Genomic DNA, 24,687 nt, shown 5'->3' on the forward strand with positions numbered 1-24,687 from the left:
AAGAGGAGAAAGAGAGCTTTAAAATGATATCCATCAAGCCATAGTTATATTGTATTACACAGGACGACACTTTCCCCAGTGTCAGCAGCTCCATTCTGCTGAATGCAGCTGCTGACTTTGACAAAAAGTCGCCCTGTGTAATACAATATAACTATGGAAAGATGGATATCATTTTAAAGCTCTCTTTCTCCTCAATTTCAATCGCGAAAATAGCGAAAACTAAAAGGCGTAGGGTGGCGGTTTATATATCATTGGAAAGAGGAGAAAGAGAGCTTTAAAATGATGTGCATCTTTCCATAGTTTCTGCACTGCTCGGAGTCCCTTTAACCACCCTGGCGTTCTGATTAAATCGCCAGGGTGGCTGCGGGAGGGTTTTTTTTAAATAAAAAAAAAACTATTTCATGCAGCCAACTGAAAGTTGGCTGCATGAAAGCCCACTAGAGGGCGCTCCGGAGGCGATCTTCCGATCGCCTCCGGCGGCAAGAGATAACACGGAAGGCCGCAATGAGCGGCCCTCCGTGTTTCGCTTCCCTCGTCGCCATGGCGACGAGCGGAGTGACGTCATGGACGTCAGCCGACGTCTTGACGTCAGCCGCCTCCGATCCAGCCCTTAGCGCTGGCCGGAACTGTTTGTTCCGGCTACGCTGGGCTCGGGCGGCTGGGGGGACCCTCTTTCGCCGCTGCACGCGGCGGATCGCCGCGCTGCAGCGGTGATCAGGCAGCACACGCGGCTGGCAAAGTGCCGGCTGCGTGTGCTGCTTTTTATTTGGTGCAAATCGGCCCAGCAGGGCCTGAGCGGCAGCCTCTGGCGGTGTTGGACGAGCTGAGCTCGTCCAGACCGCTCAGCAGGTTAAACATGTCCAGGGATGGGGCTGTCCTGATCTGTTGAGGTAAGGAGTTCCAAAACGTAGGGGCAGCATGACAGAAGGCTCTGGGACCAAAAGTTTCCAAGTGGACTCTGGGTATGACTAGATTATTAGAACCTGTGGATCTGAGAATGCGGGGATTGCTACGCAGCTGTAACATATCTTTCATGTATCCAGGGCCTAGATTATTCAGGGATTTAAATGTCAGTAGGCCGATCTTGAATAGGACCCTCCATTCTATAGGTAGCCAGTGAAGGGAATGCAGGACTGGCATTATGTGGCAGTGACGGGGTTGGTTGGTTAGCAGTCTGGCAGCAGTATTCTGTATCAGCTGTAGGTGGTACAAGACCTTTTTTGGAAGGCCAGTGTAGAGAGCATTGCAGTAGTCCAGTCGGGATGTGATGAAGGCGTGGACTAAGGTTGGCAGATCTTCTGGGGGTATGAGGTGCTTGATTTTTGCAATGTTCTTCAGGTGAAAATAGGATGATTTCACCACAGCAGAGATTTGAGTTCTGAAGTTTAAATCCCCATCAATTAGAACTCCCAGGCTACGCACATGATCAGAGCTGCGTAGATCCGTGCCTCCTATTCCCAGTGGTGAAGACTGCAAGTTAAGTTGTTTTGTTATCATGCTCTGCCCTCCAATCAGAAGGACTTCAGTTTTGTCTGCATTTAGTTCCAGCCAGTTGTCATTCATCCATTGCTGTAGTTCACGTAAGCAGGCGTTTATAGTTAGAGTTGGGTCTGTCACACCAGGCTTGAAGGAAAGATATAGTTGGGTGTCGTCTGCATAGCAGTGGTATGTCAGGCCATGTTTTTGGATTAGTTTTCCCAACGGTAGCATGAAAATCCTTGTAGGTGAATCACATGCAATTCACATTCACTATGTGGACAGAAGCTACATGTTGTGCCAGAGTTGCAATTTGCAATGTGCTCCTGTCAGACCTGGCAGATCTCTCATCTTGCTTCAGCCTCTATACCCAAATCTAACTCCGCAGTCTTCACCCTATGTGGCACATCCCCACTTGAACGGGAGGTGACGAGACAGCACCTACCCAACTATGGTTACACCCAGGCCTTAAAGAGACTCTGAAGTGAGAATAAATCTCGCTTCAGAGCTCATAGTTAGCAGGGGCACGTGTGCCCCTGCTAAACTGCCGCAATAGCGCCGCTAAACGGGGGTCCCTTGACCCCCAAACCCCCCACTGCGACACTTGGTCGCAGACTTGGTTGCTCCTGGAGGCAGGGCTAACTGCTGCAGCCCTGCCTCCAGTCGCGTCTGTCAGCGGCGCATCGCCGCCTCTCCCCCGCCCCTCTCAGTGAAGGAAGACTGAGAGGGGCGGGGGAGCAGCGGAGATATGCGCTGACAGACGCGCGTGGGGCAGGGCTGCGGCGGTTAGCCCTGCCCCAACCAGGAAGCGCTCCCCCACATTATGGAGGGGATTTAGGGGGACAGGGACCCTCTTTTAGCTGCGGGATAGCGGCGGTTTAGCAGGGGCACACGTGCCCCTGCTATCTATGAGGTCTGAAGCGAGATTTATTCTCGCTTCAGACTCTCTTTAATGGGCAAGGTATGGAGGATGAGGCCGGGAAGACAGGACTACTATCAAAACCCACTAGGCACGACAAGGAACCTGGGTAAGATCAGGTAATAGTGCAGGATGCACTTGTGGAGGAGACTACACAGATCGCAGCAGGAGTTATGAAAATACAGCAAGGTAGTGAGCAGGCAGCTGTCAACTCTAAAGGAGCTATGATGATACAGCAAGGTAGTAAGCAATAGACTGGAGACATAGAGCAAGATTGCTCAGAGCGACCGTAGCTCTGGGCTTCCGATAACTGCCACAATAAACAAGACACAATGGTTGCTCAATGTGACCGCAGCACTGTGCATCTGATGTCCACCACACTGAATAGACAAGGACAGACAGACAGACAGACAGGTAGGAATGCTTGCCAATCTAATCGCAACCACAGCAATAGCAAACATTCCCACAAACAAGACAGAACAAGGAGGAGCATAACTAATAGCAACCGCTGCTACAGTCACATTTATTGTAATGGTAATGGCGCCGTGCTCGGACGCCTCGGCCACAGGGCTCCGGCCTTTTTATTCTTTTTTCGCCTAAACCTCCTTGCTTGCACCTACCCGACCTCCTGGGCCCACCCGGGGAAGATGCGAGGGCCTCGGGCGTGCAGCGGCTGGCGGATCGGGAGGTCGAGCGCTTTCCAGTCCGCGTGCTCTGCTTTGGCGAAGGATGCACCACTGAAGCCGGGGGAGAGCGGGGACATGGCGCCAGGCAGCCGAACATCGCTCACTGCCCTGCCCACCGCGGGCGTGCTGGTTCTGTCCCGCTCCAGCCAGGGGGTGCAGCTGCGTCCAAGGTTCAGAGCCCAGGCGCTCTGCGATGCGGGAGATGCCGCCGCGGATGGAGGGTGCTGGGCCGCTCTCCGGGTCTAGCACACTGCTTGCCGCAGGGCTGTTGCTTTTCCCACCACGCTACCGCCAATGGGAGGCACATTGCCGCTGCACACGGTTTCTGTCGGCGGGCTACAGCTGATCGGGCCCCGGGGAGCCCTCCGGGTGCTGCTGGCTGCTCCAACACCCACTGTGCTGCCGCCTATGGCCGACCCACCCACCGCCGCTTCCTGCTCGGCCTACACATGGAGGAGCTGATCACTGCATGAGCGACTCTGCGGGCCACCTCCCACGTTCATCTGCCTGGGCCCATGAATCACCGGCTGCCATCCCACGTCCTCCGGCGCGGCCACCACCTGGGGATCGGCTGCCCACTGTCCAGACCGGACCACAGAGCGGGATACGGGGTCATCTTGCCCAGCTCTGCCTGCCTGAGCCACCGAGGTTGGTGCTGGGGATTGCAGCTGCTGCCCAAGCTGCTGCTGCAACACGGGTCACCCCCACCATGGCGCCATAGTATACATTAGCCCCACGTGGCTGCGACCATGGGCCCACCTGATGCAGGCACTGCCCTCACTTTCTGTGGCCCGTCCATAGGCATCCTGTCCCTCCACAGAGGAACTTTAGCCGAGGCCATTTTGGTCCTCTGGGGCCTGCTCCAACAGCCTGGTGCTGCCGCCTTCCACCTGGTCCCCACGTGGTCTGCCACACTTTGAACAATCCAGCATCTGTGAAAAGGCGACGAGAAAAACACAAACAGGTCCGGGAGCCCACTCTGGTGCAATATCGTTAGTAAATATGGATATAGAAGAAAACAACAGAGTATATACTCACAAAGGTGGGTTGCAGCAGGCAACCACTTGTATTCGCAGGTGGAGAAGTACCGTCTCAACTCAGCCTTTTGCTTCCCAACTGGTCGCTGCTCCCTCAACATAACAGGTATATGAGGGAAAACAACTACATTTGGGGTGGGTGGGAGGCGCCCGGTCTGGGAAGCATCACAGTATGAGATAACACTATATTGCAATATCTGATGGATAGCTCCTCCAATATATTGCAATATATTTATTTACTTTATAGTGATTGGAGGAGCTATCCATCAGATATTGCAATATAGTGTTATCTCATACTGTGATGCTTCCCAGATCGGGCGCCTCCCACCCACCCCAAATGTAATCCAGCATTTGGCGGGGGCCCACCGGTCTGGCACGTTGCTGCGGATCCTCTCTCTGGTCTCCGACACGACCGGCTTCCCCGCCCTGACTGGCTCACCACGCGGTCTGCTCCTCCTGAGCCACATTGACCCCAGCCACCTCGATGCCTGATCCATCTGACCTGAACACTTCCTCGCCTGATCCATCTGACGGCTGCTCTGCACAAGGGGACTCACTCTTCACTTTCTCTCTCACTTATCTTTATTTTCCTACTTTTTCTCTCCTATCTTTTTTTTCCCCCCAGGGTTGGACTTGGGATGGGGAGGGGGCATCTGATTCAAGTATCGCTGCAGAAACGTTTGAGTACCTAATACGGCAGCGGATTACCCCCTCCAGTCCTCCTCCTGGGTCCATCTGTAAGTTTCTTCCATCTAGGCTCATTCTACACTTCTTCTTGGCTCACTGGGGGGCATCCAAATAGCTGCAGAGCTGTTGAGCGCTGCAGAGAAGGTAGCAACTCCACTCACATAGCATTTGGATGTCTCCTCGGGGCCTTCGACTATGTAACTAAGTATTATGTCCCATGCACTGTGTACTCACTATTAAATGTAATGTACATTACTGCTTGTGTTTTGCTGTACCATCACCGACCCTGTATGTGCCAAAAATAATTCCGGGTGCAACCCCTGTTGTACTTGGCAAAATAAATTATTCTGATTCTGAGTCTGATCCAAAGGATCAGAACTAGCAGGATCGCTAGCCAATCACTACAGCAGTGTTGGCTACTGTTACGAACCACATCTGCAGGTGATACTGCTATGAACTTGTTGCATGAACTTCCTCTATTCAACAGCAGTGGTCCTCACATTTCCTTCAAGAACTCTGATCATTTATCAAGTTTATTCCTGTTCAACAGCAGGGGCAAACCTCCTTAGAAACAGCTTTTGCTGCAAATTGCCATGAGTGGAACAGCGTATCGCCTGACTCTTCCTCTGCACAGCAGGATATAAGGCAGCACCTGCAGACCATAGGTTGCTAGTTCATTGTTGCTGTTAGCCTGTGTGCTAGTCCTCAGTGTTTCTGTGTTCCTTGTTCTTGTATCCTGATCTTGCCTGCCTGTGTATGACCTTTGCTTATCTCTTGACAATCCTTTGCCTTGCGATTATTGTATTATCTGTTTCTCTGGTATTGAACCCTGCCTGTCCGATGCTCCATTTTGCCTGTTGCATGTTGTGTATATATTGCCTGGTTATATACTGCATGTATATATTTGTATATAGGTTTTTTTCTTGTACATATTTGCTATTCTGGTGCAGGGGTTGTGTGTGTTCTATATACACTGGTTGCTCTGCATTTCTCAGCATATTCAGAAGACACTTGTATATACTGGGATTATTTAGTATCTTTGAATACCCCTGTATTTTGATTATTTGTACAGTTTACCTGTGTTTTCACTTCAGCTGCCAATATTGCATTGGTCACCTGAAATATCTTGCATGTTTAAAAATAAACCTTGAACATCATCCTGGTCTGGTTCTCAGTATTTCCACATCAGTGACAATCTGCATTTCATGCAACTCTTATGCACTGCACATGTTGCATTGCATAAGAAACGTAACCGCTACGTCCAGACTAGCAGGACTGGAAGGACTTCGCTGTTTGCCCACGCGGATACAGCAACCATCCACAATGGAGCCAAGGCAAGGCAAGATAATACATCATTGAAACAAGGGACCCAGCAAAAGGCTATGGCAGAGCTGAACACTATGACAGGCAAGGTATAAGAGGAGGAATAAGCTTTTATATGGACATCACCCAATGAGAGCAAACATGCAAATTCCAATGCAGCTGAATGGTAATCACTCAATCCTGTGTTAGGGTAGGAACACACTAGGCAGAATCGCATGTGCATTTTCCAAAGCACATAGTGGAAACCGCATAAGCGATTCTGCCTAGTGTGTTACTACCCTTACTCTGATTGGAGGCTGCAGGCTGATTGCAGATGGATAAGACTCTCATTACAAATGCACACAACATTTTGCATCAATATGCATTCAGGGAACCCAGCACTGTCTGGCTGCAGCTCAACTGCAACAAGCCATAGGTGGATTCATGACCGTATCCTGAACTGCAGAGTGATTGCAGATGGCAATGACACTTATTGCGAATGCAATCAAAACTATGCAATTGAATGCATGCAGAGAAATCAGAACTGCCTTGTTGCAGTTCCACTGCAAACAGCAGGACATGCTACAGGTGAGATCCTGACAGCTCCGTAGTCCTTTATTATATACAAATTTGTATGCATTTTCCGCTATGCCAACAGTGGATGCATATGCATCCAACACATACACAGAGGCACGGGGGAATCTGCTGGTGGTCCCCCTGATGTCAGACTGCACCCTACGAGCTTAGGGGCTCATGACCATGTCTCAAGCCTCCAGTAAATTTGCTCCTAGGCTTTTTATCCTATATTAGGGCCAGTGCACACCAAAAACCTCTAGCAGGTCCGCAAAACGCTAGAGGTTTTTGAAGCAGATTTTAGAGCAATTCTAGGCATGTTTAGAGAGGTTTTCTAAACATGCCTAGCGCTTTTTGGGAACATTTTTGTGTAACATGTCATATTTTGTTACAGTAAAGCTGTTACTGAACAGCTTCTGTAACAAAAATGCCTGGAAAACCGCTCTGATCTAGCATTTTTCAGAGCAGTTTTCCACTTTCCTATACTTAACATTGAGGCAGAAACGCCTCTGAAATCTAAAAAATGCTGCAGCCCCTGATTTTACGTTTGTGGAAAAAATGAACCGCTCTGGTGTGCACCATCCCATTCACTTTCATTAGCCTAGCGGTTTTCCCCCTGCAAGTGTTTTAAAAAAGGCTCCTGAACTGCTCTGGTGTGCACCAGCCCTTACATGTGTCCAATCGTGGATATGCTTATTTTATGTGTAGGTTGTGGATGTATCCACCGTTCGCGTAGCGATCTGTGAGTTTCAAGCCCAGGTCCCTTTAAATTTTGCTCTGTGTATTTGCCCAGCCTTGTGAGCTCCTCATTTGATTAACCTGACTGAGCGACCAATTTTTTTGTTGTGTGTTTAGTGTGTGCAGAGGAACAGGGGAAATCTGCTTTTGGTGTTCCTCTCTTCACCCCCCATGTCAGGCTGCACCCTACAAGGTTAGGGGCTTATGGTCCTGTGGATGACCTCAGGTTAATTTTCTCTCAGGCTTTTTAATATATATCAGACTTGTCCAATCATGTATACGCTCATTGTATGTGTAGGATGCCGATAGGGACCCCTCTAGGAGACTGGCCTTGATGACTGCAGAGGGGCTTAACTCACCTGTTGGATATGTGGCACCAACAATCTCGTTTATTTTGAAATGTTGTTAGCCGCTGGCAATCTGTGAATTCTCTGGATAATGATCTCTTCAGGAGTAGGATTCGTTCTGTGCTACTCAAAATTGGTAAGAGCAAAAAAACTTACTTTTAGTTGTTTATTAAATAGTGCAAATAGATTATTATAGAAAAAAATGGGTACTTATCCGTTAGCCGGGCGCATCCGGCAGGTGGCGCTAATTACTATTCCCCCTCCAGGCCGACGTGGATAGTAGGGAAAGATGTAACTCTGGTGGAGTTTTGTCGCCACCTGCCGGATGCGCCCGGCTAACGGATAAGTACCAAAAAATGTTATTAGAAACAAAATGAACAATGTAGCAACAGCATTAAAACAAAAGGAGAAAAATAGGTAAAAGGGATACCTAAAGTTTGAGGATGTCTGTCCTTTGTGGAAGTACAAGCAGAAAGTGCATGGATTTAGAAACGTAACCACTTAAGCATGGGCGTAACAATGGGGGCTGCAGCCCATGCGCCCGTTCAGGGCCATTTTCGGGGGCTGGAGTGGTCGCAGCATGTGGGGAAAGCTATGGCCATACTCAGCGGGGAGGGGGGACAGTCCCCCTCCTCCCTCACCTCAGGCTCTCCCCTCTGCACTCCCCTCCAGCTTAAATAACCATATGTGTGCAGTGGTGGGCAGCGGCAGCTACATACCTTCCGTGCGTTCCAGCATGGACGCTTCTCTCTAAAGGTGCTCATAGGACTTTGGGCCCCTTAGCGCACCTAGGCTGCAAAACCGTGTCACACGTGTGGTATCGCTGTATTCAGGAGAAAAAGTATTATGTGTTTTGGGGTGTATTTTTACACATACCCATGCTGGGTGGGAGAAATATCTCCATTTACAGAGATATTTATTCCACCCAGAATGGGTATGTGTAAAAATACACCCCAAAACACATTATACTACTTCTCCTGAGTACGACGATACCACATGTGTGGCACTTGTTTGTAACCTAGGTGCGCTAAGGGGCCCAAAGTCCTATGAGTACCTTTAGGATTTCACAGGTAATTTTGAGGCACTTGATTTCCAGACTACTCCTCACGTATTCTGCCCTGGCATTTTAGGGGCCCAAAACTGTGAAGAGTATTCTGGAAACCAAATGCCTCAAAATGACTGTTCAGGGGTATAAGCATCTGCAAATTTTGATGACAGTTGGTCTATGAGAGTTCGAATTTTGTGGAACCGGTCATAAGCAGGGTGGCCTCTTAGATGGCAGGTTGTATTGGCACTTAAGTGCAGGAAGCGCAGGATGTTCTCAAAACGTGACCTGGAAATGGCAGCAGAGAACATGGGCATGTGATGTATTGCGTGTGTAGACCAATAAGACCGCAATACATTATTTTTGACTAGACCCATGTTAAGGAGAAAACCCAAAAAAATGTTAAGTATGGAAACTTGGAGTGGTTTCCACCGAAAAAGCTGGGCATGGTAGCTTCTCGGATTGGCGGTTGCGTATTGTGTGGCATAACTGTTGGTCTCGGCCACAATTAAGTCATAGAGATCCACGGTGCAGAACAGATAAAAGTCTAGGGCCGATCCTAGATTATCTGTCCCCACCTGGACTCCAGACTGGGCGGTGAAAGGGGGCAGTATGGGTGTGGCGGAACCAGGGGATTGCCAATTGGGATTTGCCAGCACCTCTGGTAGACTGGGTAGTACGGGCCCGTTTTGCTGGCGGCTGCGACTCGGGTCTTAATACACGTGCCACCGAACCAGTTTCTACTACCATGCTGGTGCTTGCCACTTCACCAGGGTCCCCGGTAGTACTGGTGCTAGGTCCAGGAGATGCTACGCTGCTGGTGCATGCCTCACCAAGAAAACTCGGATAAGCGCTAGCACCACTCTTCTGCCCTTGAGTCTGATCCTGCGCCACCTGCGGTCCAGTGACATGGGATGTGGGACGCCTGGCTCTAGCCGGGACCTCAACCTCGTCACAGCCACTGCTGCTCACCGGTTCGTATTCTGACCCGGATGATTCGTCTGATGAGGCTTCCCAATCGCACTCACCTCACTGGGCCACAATCTCGGCGGCCTCTTCAGCGGAATACCCCTTTCTTGCCATGGTGGACTGCTAAATTTAGGGGGTATTCCTCTCAGACTACCCAGGAAAAAGAGCACCTACCTAGTAAAAGTGAGTACTTGTGAAGTAGAAAGCTGTGGTCGCTAAGTTTTGATTATAAAAAAAATTATAAAAAAAAAATCAAAATAGCCACAGCTATTGTACAGTGTTTTTTGCAGTGATCAGAAAAAAAAAATTCTGTCATTGCGGTGGGGTGGGCTGAACGCAAGTGCAGACGAACGATCAGGCCTGATCAGTCAAACACTGCGTTTTTAGTGTATCCTAGTGACCCTAATATAGATCTGACTGCGATCAGTAATGATCACTTACAGATACTATATAGTAGCTGATTAGCGACAGTGATGATGCTAATCAGCAACTAATTAGTGACTGCGGTGTGGTGGGCTGGGTGCTAACTGACGCTAACTACCCAACGAAGGGCCCTAGCTAAATAACTGGCCTAACTGTTAAGACTAGTGATACTAAAAAAGTGACAGTTTTCACTGATCACTGTTTTTAGATCACTAGGATAGTGACGGGGTGATCGGGGGGGGGGGGTTTCTGAGGGGGATCTGATGGTGTGGACGGGTGATCAGAAGCCCGCAGGGGGCAGATTAGGGCCTGATCTGATGGGTAGGGGTGCTAGGGGGTGACAGGTGGTGACAGGAGGTGATTGATGGGTGTCTCAGGGGGTGATTAGAGAGGAGGATAGATGCAATCGCTGCACTGGGGAGGTGATCAGGCGGGGTCTGCGGGCGATCTGAGGGTGTGGGTGGGTGTTTGGGTGCCCATAAGGGGCAGATTAGGGTCTGATCTGATGGGTAGCAGTGACAGGGGGTGACGGGGTGATTGATAGGTGATACAGGGGAGAATATATGCAAGCAATTCACTGGCGAGTTGATCAGAGGGGGTCTGAGGGCGGCCTGAGGGTGTGGGCAGGTGATTGGGTGCCTGCAAGGGGCAGATTAGGGTCTGATCTGATGGGTAGCAATGACAGAGGGTGATTGATGGGTGATCAGTGGGTGATTAGAGGGGAGAATAGATGTAAACAATGCACTTGGGAGGTGGTCTGTAGGCGATCTGAGGGTGTGGGTGGGTGATCAGGTGCCCGAGCAAAGGGCAGGTTAGGGTTTGATCTGATGGGTGGCAGTGACAGGGGGTGATTGACGGGTGATTGACAGGTGATCAGTGGGTGATTACAGGGGAGAATAGATGTATACAGTACACAGGGAGGGGGGTCTGGGGAGGATCTAAGGGTGTGGGGTGGGGTGATCAGGAGCCCCCAGGGGGCAGTTTAGGACCTAATCTAAAATATAGCGTTGACAGATAGTGACAGGGGGTGATTGATGGGTGATTAGGGGGGTGATTGGGTGCAAACAGTGGCCTGAGGGGGTGATCAGGGGGGGGGGGGGTCTGCGGGGTGCTGTGGGCAATTAGGGGGCAGGATCAGTGTGTGTGACTACAACAAGGACTGCCTCCTTCCCTGGTGGTCGCTCGATCACTGGGACCACCAGGGAGGAGGCAGCCTGTATAATACACTTTGTATACATAACAAAGTGAATTATACACTTTTGTATGGGGAGATCGGAGGGTTAACAACCCGCCGGCGCTGCTAATTGGCCAGCGGGTTGACGTTGCTGGTGGGCAGAGCCTAATGCCGGCGGAATCGGTCCTCCAGGTGCCGCCACCGATCGGCGTTACACGGTCCTGGGGGAGCCACCTTGCCGACGCCCATAGGTAGTGGGCGGTCGGCAAGTGGTTAAAAAGCTATCTTCATGGAACCCCATGTGTTGTCTATATGATGGGAATTGGAAGATTAACATAGCCGCTGGTCATGTTTCCTTTTGAGAAACTTGCTTGGGAGGTGGTATTCCAAATCCTTCCCCCTTGCTTTTAGGCTGACCATTCCCTGACATTGCTTAGGGAAAGTTTGGTCATGCGTGGCTTTGTTGGTTTGTCCCATTACAAAGAAATAAAATATGACTTCTGCTGGTGATACACATGCATAAATTACATTTTGAAGTCTGACTGGATGCCAGTAATTTATTGAAATAGTTTAATGGTGAACAGATGCATGATTTACTTAAAATCAAACAAATATGAAACATGCATTTATGTGTTTCAAGCCAAGATACCATAAACTTAGTGCTGTGGTGTCTGGGGAAGCTGCCTCTCTGTGGCCTGCTTCCCTGCTGAGTTTATGGATCCCTGGGAGCCTTGAGAGTGCAGGGATGCAACCTTTTGAAGCTCTTAACACCTATTTGTTAGTCCCTGGGCTTGGGGACAGAGCCAGATAATCCACAAGGCAATCCTAGGCAGTTGCCTAGGATCTGGAGAGAGTCTGGGTACCTGGTGGATGCTGGCCCCCACCAAATCTTGCTAAAAAAAAATATCCAAGTGACCATCAGCAGTGGGCAAAAACTGCTACCTTGCCTAGGGCCCCACTTCATTTTAATCAATTTCTGCTTGGGAAAGCCTTTTGTCATCATTTGACACAGGAAAACCCAAAGTGCTCCTACACATCCCAATCTTGTGTTGGATTGAAATTAACAATCGGTCTGTGATTTCTCACGGTTCAGCCATGACATCCATAATATCTCCTTGAAAATTAAACTCAAAATATTCCAGCGCAATGTGAACGCTTTCCTCAGTGAGACAAGGAAGGTGACAATAGAGATAACAAGAACACCATTGAAAAAGAATTGTTAAGGTGGAATCCCCAAGGCAGAAGAAAAATAGGCAGACCAAAAGCAACAAGTGTGGAGAAGGAAATGAAGAATTCAAAGAAATGAACCGAGATAGGCAAGATTGCTCAGGTCAGGAAATGGTGGAAAGAGTTTATTGAAGCCATTTACTCCAGTAGAAGTTCCTTTTAAAGGGAAGGTCCAAGCAAAAAAAAAAAAAAAATGAGTTTCACTTACCTGGGGCTTCTACCAGCCACATGTAGCCATCCTGTGCCCTCGTAGTCACTCACTGTTGCTCCAGTCCCCCGCTGGCAGCTTTCTGACCTCGGAGGTCAGGGCCACATTGCATACATTTTTACGCATTCCAGCTAGTGCAGGAACAAAAATTTACGCGTTGCACCACTAACGCGTAAAAGTGTATGTGTTAATGTTCCTGCACTAGCGGGAGTGTGTAAAAATGTACGCAATTCGGTCCTGACCTCCGAGGTCAGAAAGCTGCCAGCGGGGGAATGGAGCAGCAGTGAGTGACTACGAGGGCACACGATGGCTACATGGGGCTGGTAGAAGCCCCAGGTAAGTGAAACTCATTTTTTTTTTTGCTTGGACCTTCCCTTTAAAGAAGAAGACATTAAATTTTAGGCTAAATGTCTGAAACTTGATGCCTCTCTTCCTCAGTAGATGCAGATATATTGGTTGAGCATACTAGGGCTCTGTAGGATCTCACAGATAGAAAGACTTAGGGCCTGTACACATTGCTGCGCTTGCGCTACACTTTTAAAATTGCATGCGTTTTTTAATTGCAAGGTCTTTTAAAAAATCATAAACAATCATGAAGTCGTGTACAAACTGGTGCGATGCAATTTTTCTATTTTCATGAAAACTGCAATTTAAAAATCACATGTGATTTTTAAAAACAAAACGCAAGCACAGCAGTGTGTAGAGGCCCTTAGGGCTGGTGCACACCAAGAGCGCTTCTGATCGCTTTTCAGATTGCTAGCGCTTTGAAAAGCGCTTGGCTCCTGAAACCATATGAGGGTGTTCCCTCATCAGCGTAGTGATTTTTCTAAAATTGCAAGTGCGCTGCATGTAGCATTTTCTTTGGAACGATTCAGCTTGAATGAATGAGCAAAAACGCTCATTCATTCAAAAATTGCTATTGCTAAGTGCTAACAATTGCAATAGTGATTTAAGTGTGTACTAGCTTTAGTGAACAAACTGTAAGTCCTGGGAGTAGCTTTGAAAGCTCTGTCGTGGGGCTCCTGTCTTACATAGTTCTGAAGAGTGGCGGTGATCCCGGCAGGTCGTCCTAGTCGCACCGGTAGTGGTGGATTTCGGGAGTGTGGTGGGTTCCCAGCACTGTAGTGTTGGCTAGCAGCGAGTGTGTCAGAGTGCCCGGTAATGTAATGGTGGGTGGGGTTAATTACATAGGAGCGAAGTAGTAGTGCCATGTAGCTGAAAGAGCTCCACAGCACAAAACCTTGCTCTCCATCGCACAGCAGTTAGGAGCAATGCTGAAGCCAGTGGTGTAGCTAAGGAGTTCTGGGCCCCAGTGTGAGCTTTACATTGGGGGCCCCCCCAAGCACTCTATACATAGCAAACTAAAACCTGCTAAGGACAACCACAGTGTCCGAGGTGGAAGAAGGGGATGGGTAACAGCTTGTTAATGATTATTATTATTCAAAGCATTTATAGAAGTGATCATTACAAGCACAGGACCAATAAAGAGCTAATAATGCAGCTGAGGGAGGGTCCTACGGGGCCCCTCTGGCCCAAGGGCCCCGGTGCGGTTGAGACCTATGCAACCCCTATTGCTACACAGTGGTGTAGCTAAGGAGTTGTGTGCCCTAGTGCAAGTTTTACAATGGGGGCCCCCCAAGCACTCTATACATAGCAATTGATACAGCACACCAAAACCTGCCAATGGCAACTATAGTGTCAGGGGTGCAAGTAGGGGATGGGGAGCATTTTGTTAATGATTACCACTATTCAAAGTATCTATAGAAGTGTTTTTATTATGAGCACAGGACCAATAGAGAGCTAATACTGTAGTTGAGGGAGAACCCTTTGGGGCCCCTCTGGCCCAAGGGCCCCGATGTGGTGGCTACCTCTGCAACCCCTATTGCTACGCCCCTGTTGCTACACCAGTGGCTGAATCGACTGTTATTCACCTGAGCAAGGCTCTTCTCAGTCAGACATCACCCAGGGGAAGCCAGCAATTGAATTTGCCATTAAATCCAGAGTGATGTCAGGTGATAGGAAACTTTACACTGCAAGCTTCACCTCAAATTGCATATGTATTATCGTAAGAGAACAGAGGCGCCAGCAGGATAAAAGGTAATAAAAATTTTAAAATTTGCTAGGAGGCAGTGGTGGACTTACCTCCGGAAAGCAGACTCAAAATACTGTCTGAATTAAACAAATACATTTATTATTGGTACCCCAAAAGATGCAATGCGTTTCGCAGGCACAGCCCACTTCATCAGGCAATATGGTAGGGGACAAACAGTAGCTCGTCAGTAGCACGAATGGCACCTCAGCAATATTCGCTGCGGTGAGATGGATTCGCCTGTTGCACGGCATTTTTGGGAGGCGGGCCACAATTGAGGTTTAGGGTGATAGAGGAGGTGACCCCGTCGTATAGGGGAGGGGATTTGGAGCAAAAGTTGCTACAGAGAGAACTTTATTGGATCTATAGACTGGATAGCAAAATACCTAATGGGATGAACGAGGAGGTGGACTTATCACCATTTTTGAGATGAAGGGTATTGACTGGGGGGCCACGAGGTCAGATCAATTCTAGTGACTTTGGCTCATTTTTGACTCTCTAAATTACTAGCACACTAATTTTGACCTTCCTCTTTAAGATTTATACTGACTTCCGTTTTTTGTAATTAATTGATGTTTTTACTCTTTTTTTAGATTATGCCTTTATATGTGTTTTCGCCGTATCTGGACTCTGGACATCTCTCCCTGATCAAATTTTGAAGCCCCCGCTATCTGGATGTTCTACTGTGTATTTGGCTGTAATTTGTAGCTTGTTTATGTATGTGTATAGTGTTGAGGTGAGATCCCGGCACCGTTGCTCCGCTCGCGCATGTGCGGCGGCCATACTGGGGATGGCTAGTCTGTCTCCGGGTGGCTGGCTGCACAGGAAGCGGATCTACGTGTTACCGGAAGTGACGCACAGGGACTCGCGGCGGCTGCCGCGTAGTCTCGGATGCGTCAAATGGGCCGGCTCAGATGTCCAGAGCGGGTGGCGTATTAGTGATAAGGTATTTAAGGCTTCACTTTCTGGAAATTTATACAGCAGCCGGAAGGTTCTATATACTCTCTGACGAAGGACTATTTCCGAAACGGCGCGCTGTCAGGGTATATATCAAGCACTATGGGGATATCGTTTTGATTGTTTGCACTAGCTACCTTCTTATGTATTTCCTTGCTGTATCAAACATGAATGCTGATATTTTGAACTGATTTCCCTAATGTGCATCTGCTGCTAATTTCACTTGCTGTGGTGTTTGCCTATGTTACAATTGCTGTGAACTTTTTATGCCATACTTTTGTATGGGCTGATTTATCATCTATAAATTATCTTTGCATATATCTTTACGCTGGTGTGCGAGTTATTTGTATATATAGTGGCAGTGTATGGCCTAATATAGGCCTGTTTACTGACTCAGCACCCTCTATTGTAAGTCTTTAGTATTAATCTATTAGGTGTGCATACCTTATTTGTAAATATTGGACAGGTCTAATCTCCTCACCTGCATCTGCAGTGGTTGCCTAAGAGGTAACTATAATCAGAGAAAAAGCATGTGTGCATCAACCAAGTGAACCTGACAAATCTGGCTTTGCAAATTTGGCCTATTGGCTAATCACGAGACATTGCTCATGCAAATAAGCATTTGCTTTCGCATGCCTAAATATGCAGGGTCAAAACCAAAAATCGTGGCCAGCGCCGGGAAGAGCCGCCCGCACACACCTCCCCCGCGGCCCCCCGGTTGTATGGGGGCAATGGGAAGCCTCCTCGTGGCGCCCCTGGATAGTGCTGTATAGCATGAACTAATTCCCGCAGGGCGATTGTTTTGCGGTTGTTGGTTTTGACCCTGCATATTTAGGCATGCGAAAGCAAATGCTTATTTGCATGAGCAATGTCTCGTGATTAGCCAATAGGCCTAATTTGCAAAGCCAGATTTGTCAGGTTCACTTGGTTGATGCACACATGCTTTTTCTCTGATTATAGTTAGCGTTGCCTAAGAGGTAACCCACGCTTGTGAGTATATTCATCTCACACTTACATTTATCCACGGTTTCCAATACATACTACACTATATTGGGCTCTCGGTGTCTCCTATTTATCGAATTGCATATGGCTCACTTTCATATGTAGGTAGTGGCCACGATGCATTAAGCATTACCGCATTTGGTAATGCAGAAAACAGCTGATTTTACTGAACATTTTGTCAAATGTGAATTCACTAAGGCTGTTACTGCATTGCAAACTTAAATTACCAACCAATGAGACTTGTGTGGTAAACACCTCAAATGTCAAGAAATATCAATTCACAAAGTTTAGAGCATTTGGTTAAACCAAGTGAAATGTGAGGTATTTGTCTTCATCTCTGAGCTGTTGTTAACCAACAATCAAGATTCGATAAAATGTTACAGACAAAGGAGCCAACCAATAGGGAGAGTCACCCAACCCTTCTAATCCCTCTATTGGTGCTGATATCCTGTCGGGCGGGAATAGAGAGTCAGCACAGAAAAGGTTGTCCCTGCAGCCCTTTATATTTTAACTCTTTATCCTGGTGGATCTGATCTGCAGAAGAATGTCCATTAAACAAGGTATGTATAAGGTCTCCAGATATAGATTATGAATGCATTTTGCAGGGACTGATACTTTGGTATGTGTACAACATCTTTAGAAAGATCAGTCTTTCAAACCTTCCTGACAGACCTTTGTGACAGATAAATTCCTCAGTTTGCAAAGAATGGTACTATTCCGTTAGCTGGGCGCAACCACTAGGTGGCGTTAATTACTATTCCCCCTCCAGGCCGCCATGGATAGTAGGGAAAGATGTAACTCTGGTGGAGTTTTATTGCCACCTAGTGGATGCGCCCTGCTAATGGAAAAGAACCCAAAGAATTGTATCTGATGTGCGTACTCAGCTTAACAGAATAGACTGTGTAGCTATGCTCTCATACTACATGGAAGGTGGTAAAATTGGTCTGTGATCAGTAGGGTGGGCCGTAACTAGACTTAATAGGGCCCCCCTGCAAAAATGATAGCACTGGGTCCCCTTTGTCCCCGAACCCCACGGGATTGGGAGCTGGCAAATGGCAGCAGAGAGTGTTCTGCTGTGAAATAGCCTCTGGAAGCAGGAAAAAATTACACACGCTCCTGCAGACGGTTTTCTTGAGTGAATGGGGAGGTTTCTTTGCTAATTGGCTGCACTTGTAGTTGGGGAGAGGGAGGTGGATGGGCCCCCAAAGCCTCTGGGCCCCCCTGCGATGGCAGGGGTGATTGCTACGCCCATGTCTGTGAGCTTTCCTTTTCCAAAGACTTTTATTTTGGTGTGTACTTGGCTTTAGTAGCACCTCATTGAGCATTTTTAACTCCCAGTAATGTCATTTAGAGCAATATACCTTGCACAAATGTCATCAGCAAAAGAGGTAAACTTTTAATCAAGGCAAGCAGTGCTTGCAGGGCAGCAGGTATTGTCAAGACTGCGTGGTGCACGGTAGAGTTCATCAGTATTCACATTACAATACTAGCACAGAACATCTAACATAATTCATACGAGTACATGCTATGTATTCTGCTAAAAAAATAGATTACGTTAATCACTAGGCTGCCATCAAGGGTGTATACCACATAGGTGTCTTTTCATATTCAGGTAAGAAGTACACTTTTTAAGAAATTTAGACAATCCATCTAAGACTGTCAAAGGTGAATCTGAATTACTATCATTCAATTCATTGTTATACTTTTGCATATTATACTTATAAATGCATCGTTATCGTGCACAGTAACCAGATCAGTTCAAGCTTGTTGCGTAGAATAAGCACAAGGTTGTGACTGTCATAGCGTAACTACATTTGTGTTACTATACTGCCATCTTGTGGTAATTATTGGAATGGCATCAAACATTTTTATTCTTGTTTTAGTTTATACAAACACTTTCTGGATAGAACAAAACAAACGTTTTTCTTCAACAAAAAGCAGAAGTTATTTGCAATAATTCAGGTTGGAGTGAGCATTTGATGTCTCCCAGGATGCATCACTGCTGAATATGCAAATCATCCTTTTCTGGGTAGAAGTGATTGATTAAACAAAACTTTAAAAGGGATCTCTAATTTTATATCAATTTTTAAAAGAACTCTCCAGGTTCAGTGCAAGTATACTGTATGTCATATGGAGTTTTGGACAGAAAAGGGACTTGTTTGGAAAGGTGCAAAGAAAAATGAAAAAGCAGTTGCTTTTTATCAACCAATCTGGCTTCAGCTATTAAGCCCATATGACTAGCACCACTTAAATATAATATAACATCGTTTATTCAAAAAATATATGTGTATATATATATGACAACTACAAAATACCTATGACATATTGGAGTGTCAAAAACATTCATAAAAACAATTAAAACCGACCGTGTGGTCGCATATGGTAACAGCTGCAATCAATCATGTCCATATAGGTGATAGAAAAAAGGTTTGTAAAACCACCATATAAATCACAAAGAATGGCAATATATGCCCAAATAAACACCCCAGTGTGCATCTAAATAGAGCACACTCAAGGTTGAACCCGGGTTCAGTAAAGTGCAAAATATAAATGTGAACACATACACATTAATAAATATATATAGGAATGTGCAATATGACAATGATACAACATATATTAGTGCAAAATGAGCAAGAGACTGCTATGTACACAATAACCTAGGAGCAGCCTATACCTGGAGTGCACAGGGAGAAAAGAAGTGCAAAAAATGAAGGAGGGATACTTAGCCCGGGAAGACCAGGGAGGCTAGGACAGTGCAGCTGAAGATATGAGGGAGTCCCTTTAAGACTGAAGACAGATATTAAGGGCCCGTTTCCACTATCGCGAATCTGCATGCGTTTCCTGCATGCAGATTCGCACAGCCAATACAAATGGATGGGCCTGTTTCCACTTGTCAGTTTTGCTGTGCGTTTTTCTGTGCAGGATTTTTCTGCACGGCAGAGCCCTCAGAATTCGCCTGCGTGTGGAATGCAGGCGAATCGCACACAATGTATTTAATAGGGAAATCGCATGCGTTTTCCCCATGCGTTTTTTGCCGCGAATTCGCATAGGTACCAATGTAAATTCACCCAGGCAGTGACATGGTTAAAATCGCATATACCCTCACCTATGCGAATTTGCGGCAAAAACCGCATGGGGAATCGCATCCGCATGCGATTTCATCAGCGGTGGAATCCAGGCGATTCCGCACCGCAATAGTGGAAACGGGCCCTGAGATAGCTGACTTTTATCTAAAATTGACTATACACAACAACCCAACAACCTCTTAGTACGGGGGGGGGGGGGGGGGGGGTATTTTGGTTTTAGTTTTGTGACAGTTTACTCAACATACAAAATCTTCCTATCAGCCCCCAAAATAAGTTGAAAGAAAATGTGCCAAAAAAACAAAAACAAAATTTATATTTGGACACAATAAAGACTATTTTAAAAATACAGCACTATAATTTAATTAACAAAAGCTGAGATAATAATATCACTGATTTTAATTGTGTGTTATTTCTGTATGCATTTATTATTCACCTATTAGTCTTTTTATCAATTATATTTTTATTTCATAATAATGTATTACATTCTATTTTTTTTAATAAAGGGTTAAAATATTTATTTTGCATTAAAGACACAGAGGCTGTTCCTAGTAGCCCACTCTCTCCTGGCCCAGCAGAGCTGGGAAAAGAAAACCGACCTGCAGCAGCATCTCTCTCTGCATGCTCAGTCACTGTCACTCGAGTTAGAGAGTGCCAAATGGTATCCTGCCACTACATCCTACCAGCCTACCACCACTACATCCTACCAGCCTACCACCACTTGCCTTGACCTGTCTAAAATCTGTAGGGTGTGGGGGACCACATACCACTAGGCTACCAGGGAAGCTATAGGGCTACAGGGAGACCACTAGATCACACCAGGGAAGAAGTTATAGGGTCCTTCTGGCTACCTACCGGTACTTAGGAAAGGCTAATTCTGACTACCCATACAGAAGGGATTAGGCCCGGTTCACACTTGCGGTTCTCTGCCAAACGGACCGGATGACCTGACCGGATCCGGACCGGATCCGGATCGGAACCGTACGGTTCTGATCCGGATCCGATCCGGATCCGGTCAGGTTGCATCAGGTGTTCATCAGGATGCGATCCGGATCCGTTTGGCAAAAGTTAGTACAAACCAAATAAAAATGTTGGGGTCTGGGAGGTCAGCAGAAGGTGGACCTGTGGAATCAGGCCCTCCGCTGTTTAGCACTCACCTCCACCTCCGACATGCTGCCAACATCTCCAGCTCGTGTAAAGTCACTGCTGCTCCACTCCAAAATGCTTGCCCATGTGTCCCCATCCAAAATCGCCGCTACAATACGCATAGGAAGTGGGGTAGAACATCCGGATTTTTAGCCAGTGTGTTGTGCGCTCTCCGGTTCTCATAGCTTTGTATTGGCCGGATGGTGCAGTCCGGCTCCGCCCCGGATACGGCTGCCAGAGGAGCCGGACCAAAAAATAGCGCATGTTGGAACGGACGCCGGAGTCCGGATCCGGTCCGGATCCGGTCCGGCTCCGGTCCGGCAGAACGGACGCATGTGAACAGACGCATAGGCTTTCATTGCTATGCCGTGCGTCCGTTCCGTCCGTTCTGCAAGCGGTCCGGGTCCGGCACGGCGATTCCGGACGGCCACCGCTAATGTGAACCGGGCCTTACCTCTAAGTACTTGGCACGGGAGGATACACATGCATGAACTAGTGCAGATAGGTCTCCAGTTGGGATAAGGGCCCATGTGCAATTCACTGTTTCTCCTGAGTTTTCTCCTAGGAGATTAGTTTTCATCTTCAATTTAAAATAACTTTTTAGCACTTTACAATGGAAAAAGTACTAAAAAGTAGGTGAAAAGGTACTATCCAAATTATTTTGAGTATTGGTTTGTTTGTTGATGGTTTAAAGGGCACTTTATTTACAAGTTGTGAAAATATCAGCTAGGAGAAAACTCAGGTGAAAAAGTGAATTGCATATGGGCCAAGGTGTTTAAAGGGGAACTGAAGTAAGAGGTATACGGAGGCTGCCATATTTATTTCCTTTTAATCAATACCAGTTGCCTGGCAGCCCTGCTGGTCTATTTCTCTGCAGTAGTATCTGAATAACACCAGAAACAAGCATGCAGCTAGTCTTGTCAGATCTGACTTTAAAGTCTGAAACCCCTGATCTGCTGCATGCTTGTTCAGGGGCTATGGCTAATAGTATTAGAGGCAGAGGATCAGCAGGACAGCCAGGCAACTGGTATTGCTTAAAAGGAAATAAACATGGCAGCCTCCATATACCTCTCTCTTCAGTTCCCCTTTCATTCTTGCTCTTGGATGAGGTTCTTGATCTCAGGGTTCAGACTGAGAACACAAGTGTGCTTGGCAAGTCAAAACAGTCAACAATATTGATATGGGAAGCTTATTTCTTGACTGTGCCAGTTAATGACAGGATTACGAGCCTGAAGTGAAGACATGTCCAGGATAAGAGTGGTAAGTTAATTATGTGAAAGATTATGATCTGCATTATGTGCAGTAAGAATGGGTAATATTTTCTAAATTATGGTTTGTTTGTTTTAATGTTGAAACAATCAGCAAGGTGGATGGTCTGAGGGAAAGTTGGTTTAATGGGCCAACATTATTATTATTTATTGTATTTATAAAGCGCCAACATATTGCACAGCGCTGGACAACACAGCCCAGGAAGTACCCACAAGCTCTTGAACCTATTATGGCTTGCACTTTTACAGGTGGTAATACAGACTGACGTAGCTGGAAATGCATGCTTGTGTGTAACACGTGTGACCCCAACCAAGGGCATAAAGGCTTGAGCAAATGCACATGTAGACACAGGACAACTTGTGCGACCAGGACAGGTATCTTTAATGATTGCAGTAATTTAAAGGGGAACTGAAGTAAGAGGTATACGGAGGCTGCCATATTTATTTCTTTTTAATCAATACCAGCTACCTGTCAGTCCTACTGATCTATTTGGCTGCAGTAGTGTCTGAATAACACCAGAAACAAGCATGCAGCTAATCAGATCTGACAATAATGTCTGAAACACCTGATCTGCTCCATGCTTGTTCAAGGGCTATGGCTAATAGTATTAAAGGCAGAGGGTCAGCAGGGCTGCCAGGCAACTGGTATTGCTTAAAAGGAAATAAACATGGCAGCCTCCATGTACCTCTCTCTTCAGTTCCCCTTTAAGATGTATTTCTACTCATAGTATGCTGAAGTTCTTTACTTTTGGATTATCCACTAGGCCTCAACTCATTGCTAAATACTCCTTCCAGCCAATACCACACATCCACAATTCCCTTCAGATAAATAGCTCCAAGAATAGCTCCAATTCTGTTTTGAAAAGAAAAATCCCCAATATCTCTAATATTGCTGACATTAAAGCAACGGGATATTGTTTTAAACTTGAAATTAGCCATCTGCTTTAAAGGGCAACTGTAGTGAGAAGTATATGGAGGCTGCCATATTAATTTACTCTTAAGAAATACCAGTTTCCTGTCTGTCCTGCTGATCCTCTGCCTCTAATACTTTTAGCCATAGCCCCTGAACAAGCATGCAGCAGATCAGGTATTTTTTTACATTTTTGTCAGATCTGACAAGATTAACTGCATGCTTGTTTCTGATGTGATTTAAACACTACTGCAATCAGATAGACCAGTAGAGCTGCCAAGCAACAGGTATTGATTAAAAGGAAATAAATATGGCAGCCTCCATATACCTCTCACTACAGTCCTCCTTTAAGGATAAGATGTATCGGCACACCAAAAATTGCTTGAATTCAAGGAAACCCTGGAATAAATATTTACCTTATGACATAGGGGACATCTGAAATAAGAGCAATTCTTTATGACTGCAAAAGCAGGATTTACTAAATAATAATTTGTATTGCATAGCTTAAGTGGTTCCCTTATATCTGTGATTGTTAGTCAATTGTGTCTTTTCATGGAGTGTATATGGTGGTTTGAAAATATTTGTCAATTTTATTCATGTAGTGGAGGTTGTAATTATTTGTGTATAGAGAGGTTGCTTAAAGTGCACCAGAGGTGAACCTCTGATCAAAAAGCGATACTCACCTAAGAAAAGGGACGCCTCTGGATCCTGAAGAGGCTTCACACACTGTCCTCTAGGCCTCTGTTGCTGCTCGCGAACTTCCCCCAAAGAAATCAGAGAAGAGCTTACATTACATTGCTTACGTTAATTATCCTATAATTAATTCCATTTCCCCTTTTTCCAATTGATGCACAATGACCTTTGTTCTTTCCTCAATGAGATGACTGCTAACTGACACTGACTTCATATGGTTTTTATAATATCTCATTGACCAGAAATACTTAGACGGGTGTGGGAAACAAAGGAGAAAAAACACAGGAGCAAAGGCAGGAAGATTATGAGACTGCATGAAATAATCTCTTTCAGTTAAGGGGACTGAGCTAAGGCGATCAGTTCTGTGCGTGGGAAGCAACCCCACTTTTCTGGAAAAAAGTAGCAACAGGATGCAGCAAGCAAGGTACTTTCAATATATGTATTGTAAATGGTACAAATGTGCTATGCAGACATCTTTATGAAATGGTAATTAATATTTACTGTCATTTGCATAAAAAATGGAAAGCTGAATGACTGTACAGCTTTAACCGGTTCAGCACCGCAGTGCCGAAAATCTCATGCATCCGAGCAACGTTCACCTCCCATTCATTCGCCTATAACTTTATTGCTACTTATCACAATGAATTGATCTATATCTTGTTTTTTCCGCCACCAATTAGGCTTTCTTTGGGGGGTACATTTTGCTAAGAGCCACTTTACTGTAAATG

The 24,687-nt window shown here is 46.4% G+C and overlaps 1 long non-coding RNA gene across 2 annotated transcripts in view; it reads left to right on the top strand.

Moving 5' to 3' along the window:
• Positions 1-24,216, top strand: part of LOC137544189 (uncharacterized) — a 114,499-nt gene extending 90,283 nt beyond the window's left edge. Inside the window, exon 4 of one of the 2 annotated variants that reach the window (XR_011025773.1) lies at positions 24,202-24,216. This is a non-coding gene — a long non-coding RNA (uncharacterized lncRNA). Of the gene's footprint in view, positions 1-15,493; positions 15,632-24,201 lie in introns of those variants that run through there. The other variant, XR_011025772.1, reaches the window with a different exon arrangement.
• Positions 24,217-24,687: the final 471 nt, after the last annotated feature.

The sequence above is a fragment of the Hyperolius riggenbachi genome, chromosome 2 (genome assembly GCF_040937935.1).
Source record: "Hyperolius riggenbachi isolate aHypRig1 chromosome 2, aHypRig1.pri, whole genome shotgun sequence".
NCBI lineage: Eukaryota > Metazoa > Chordata > Amphibia > Anura > Hyperoliidae > Hyperolius > Hyperolius riggenbachi.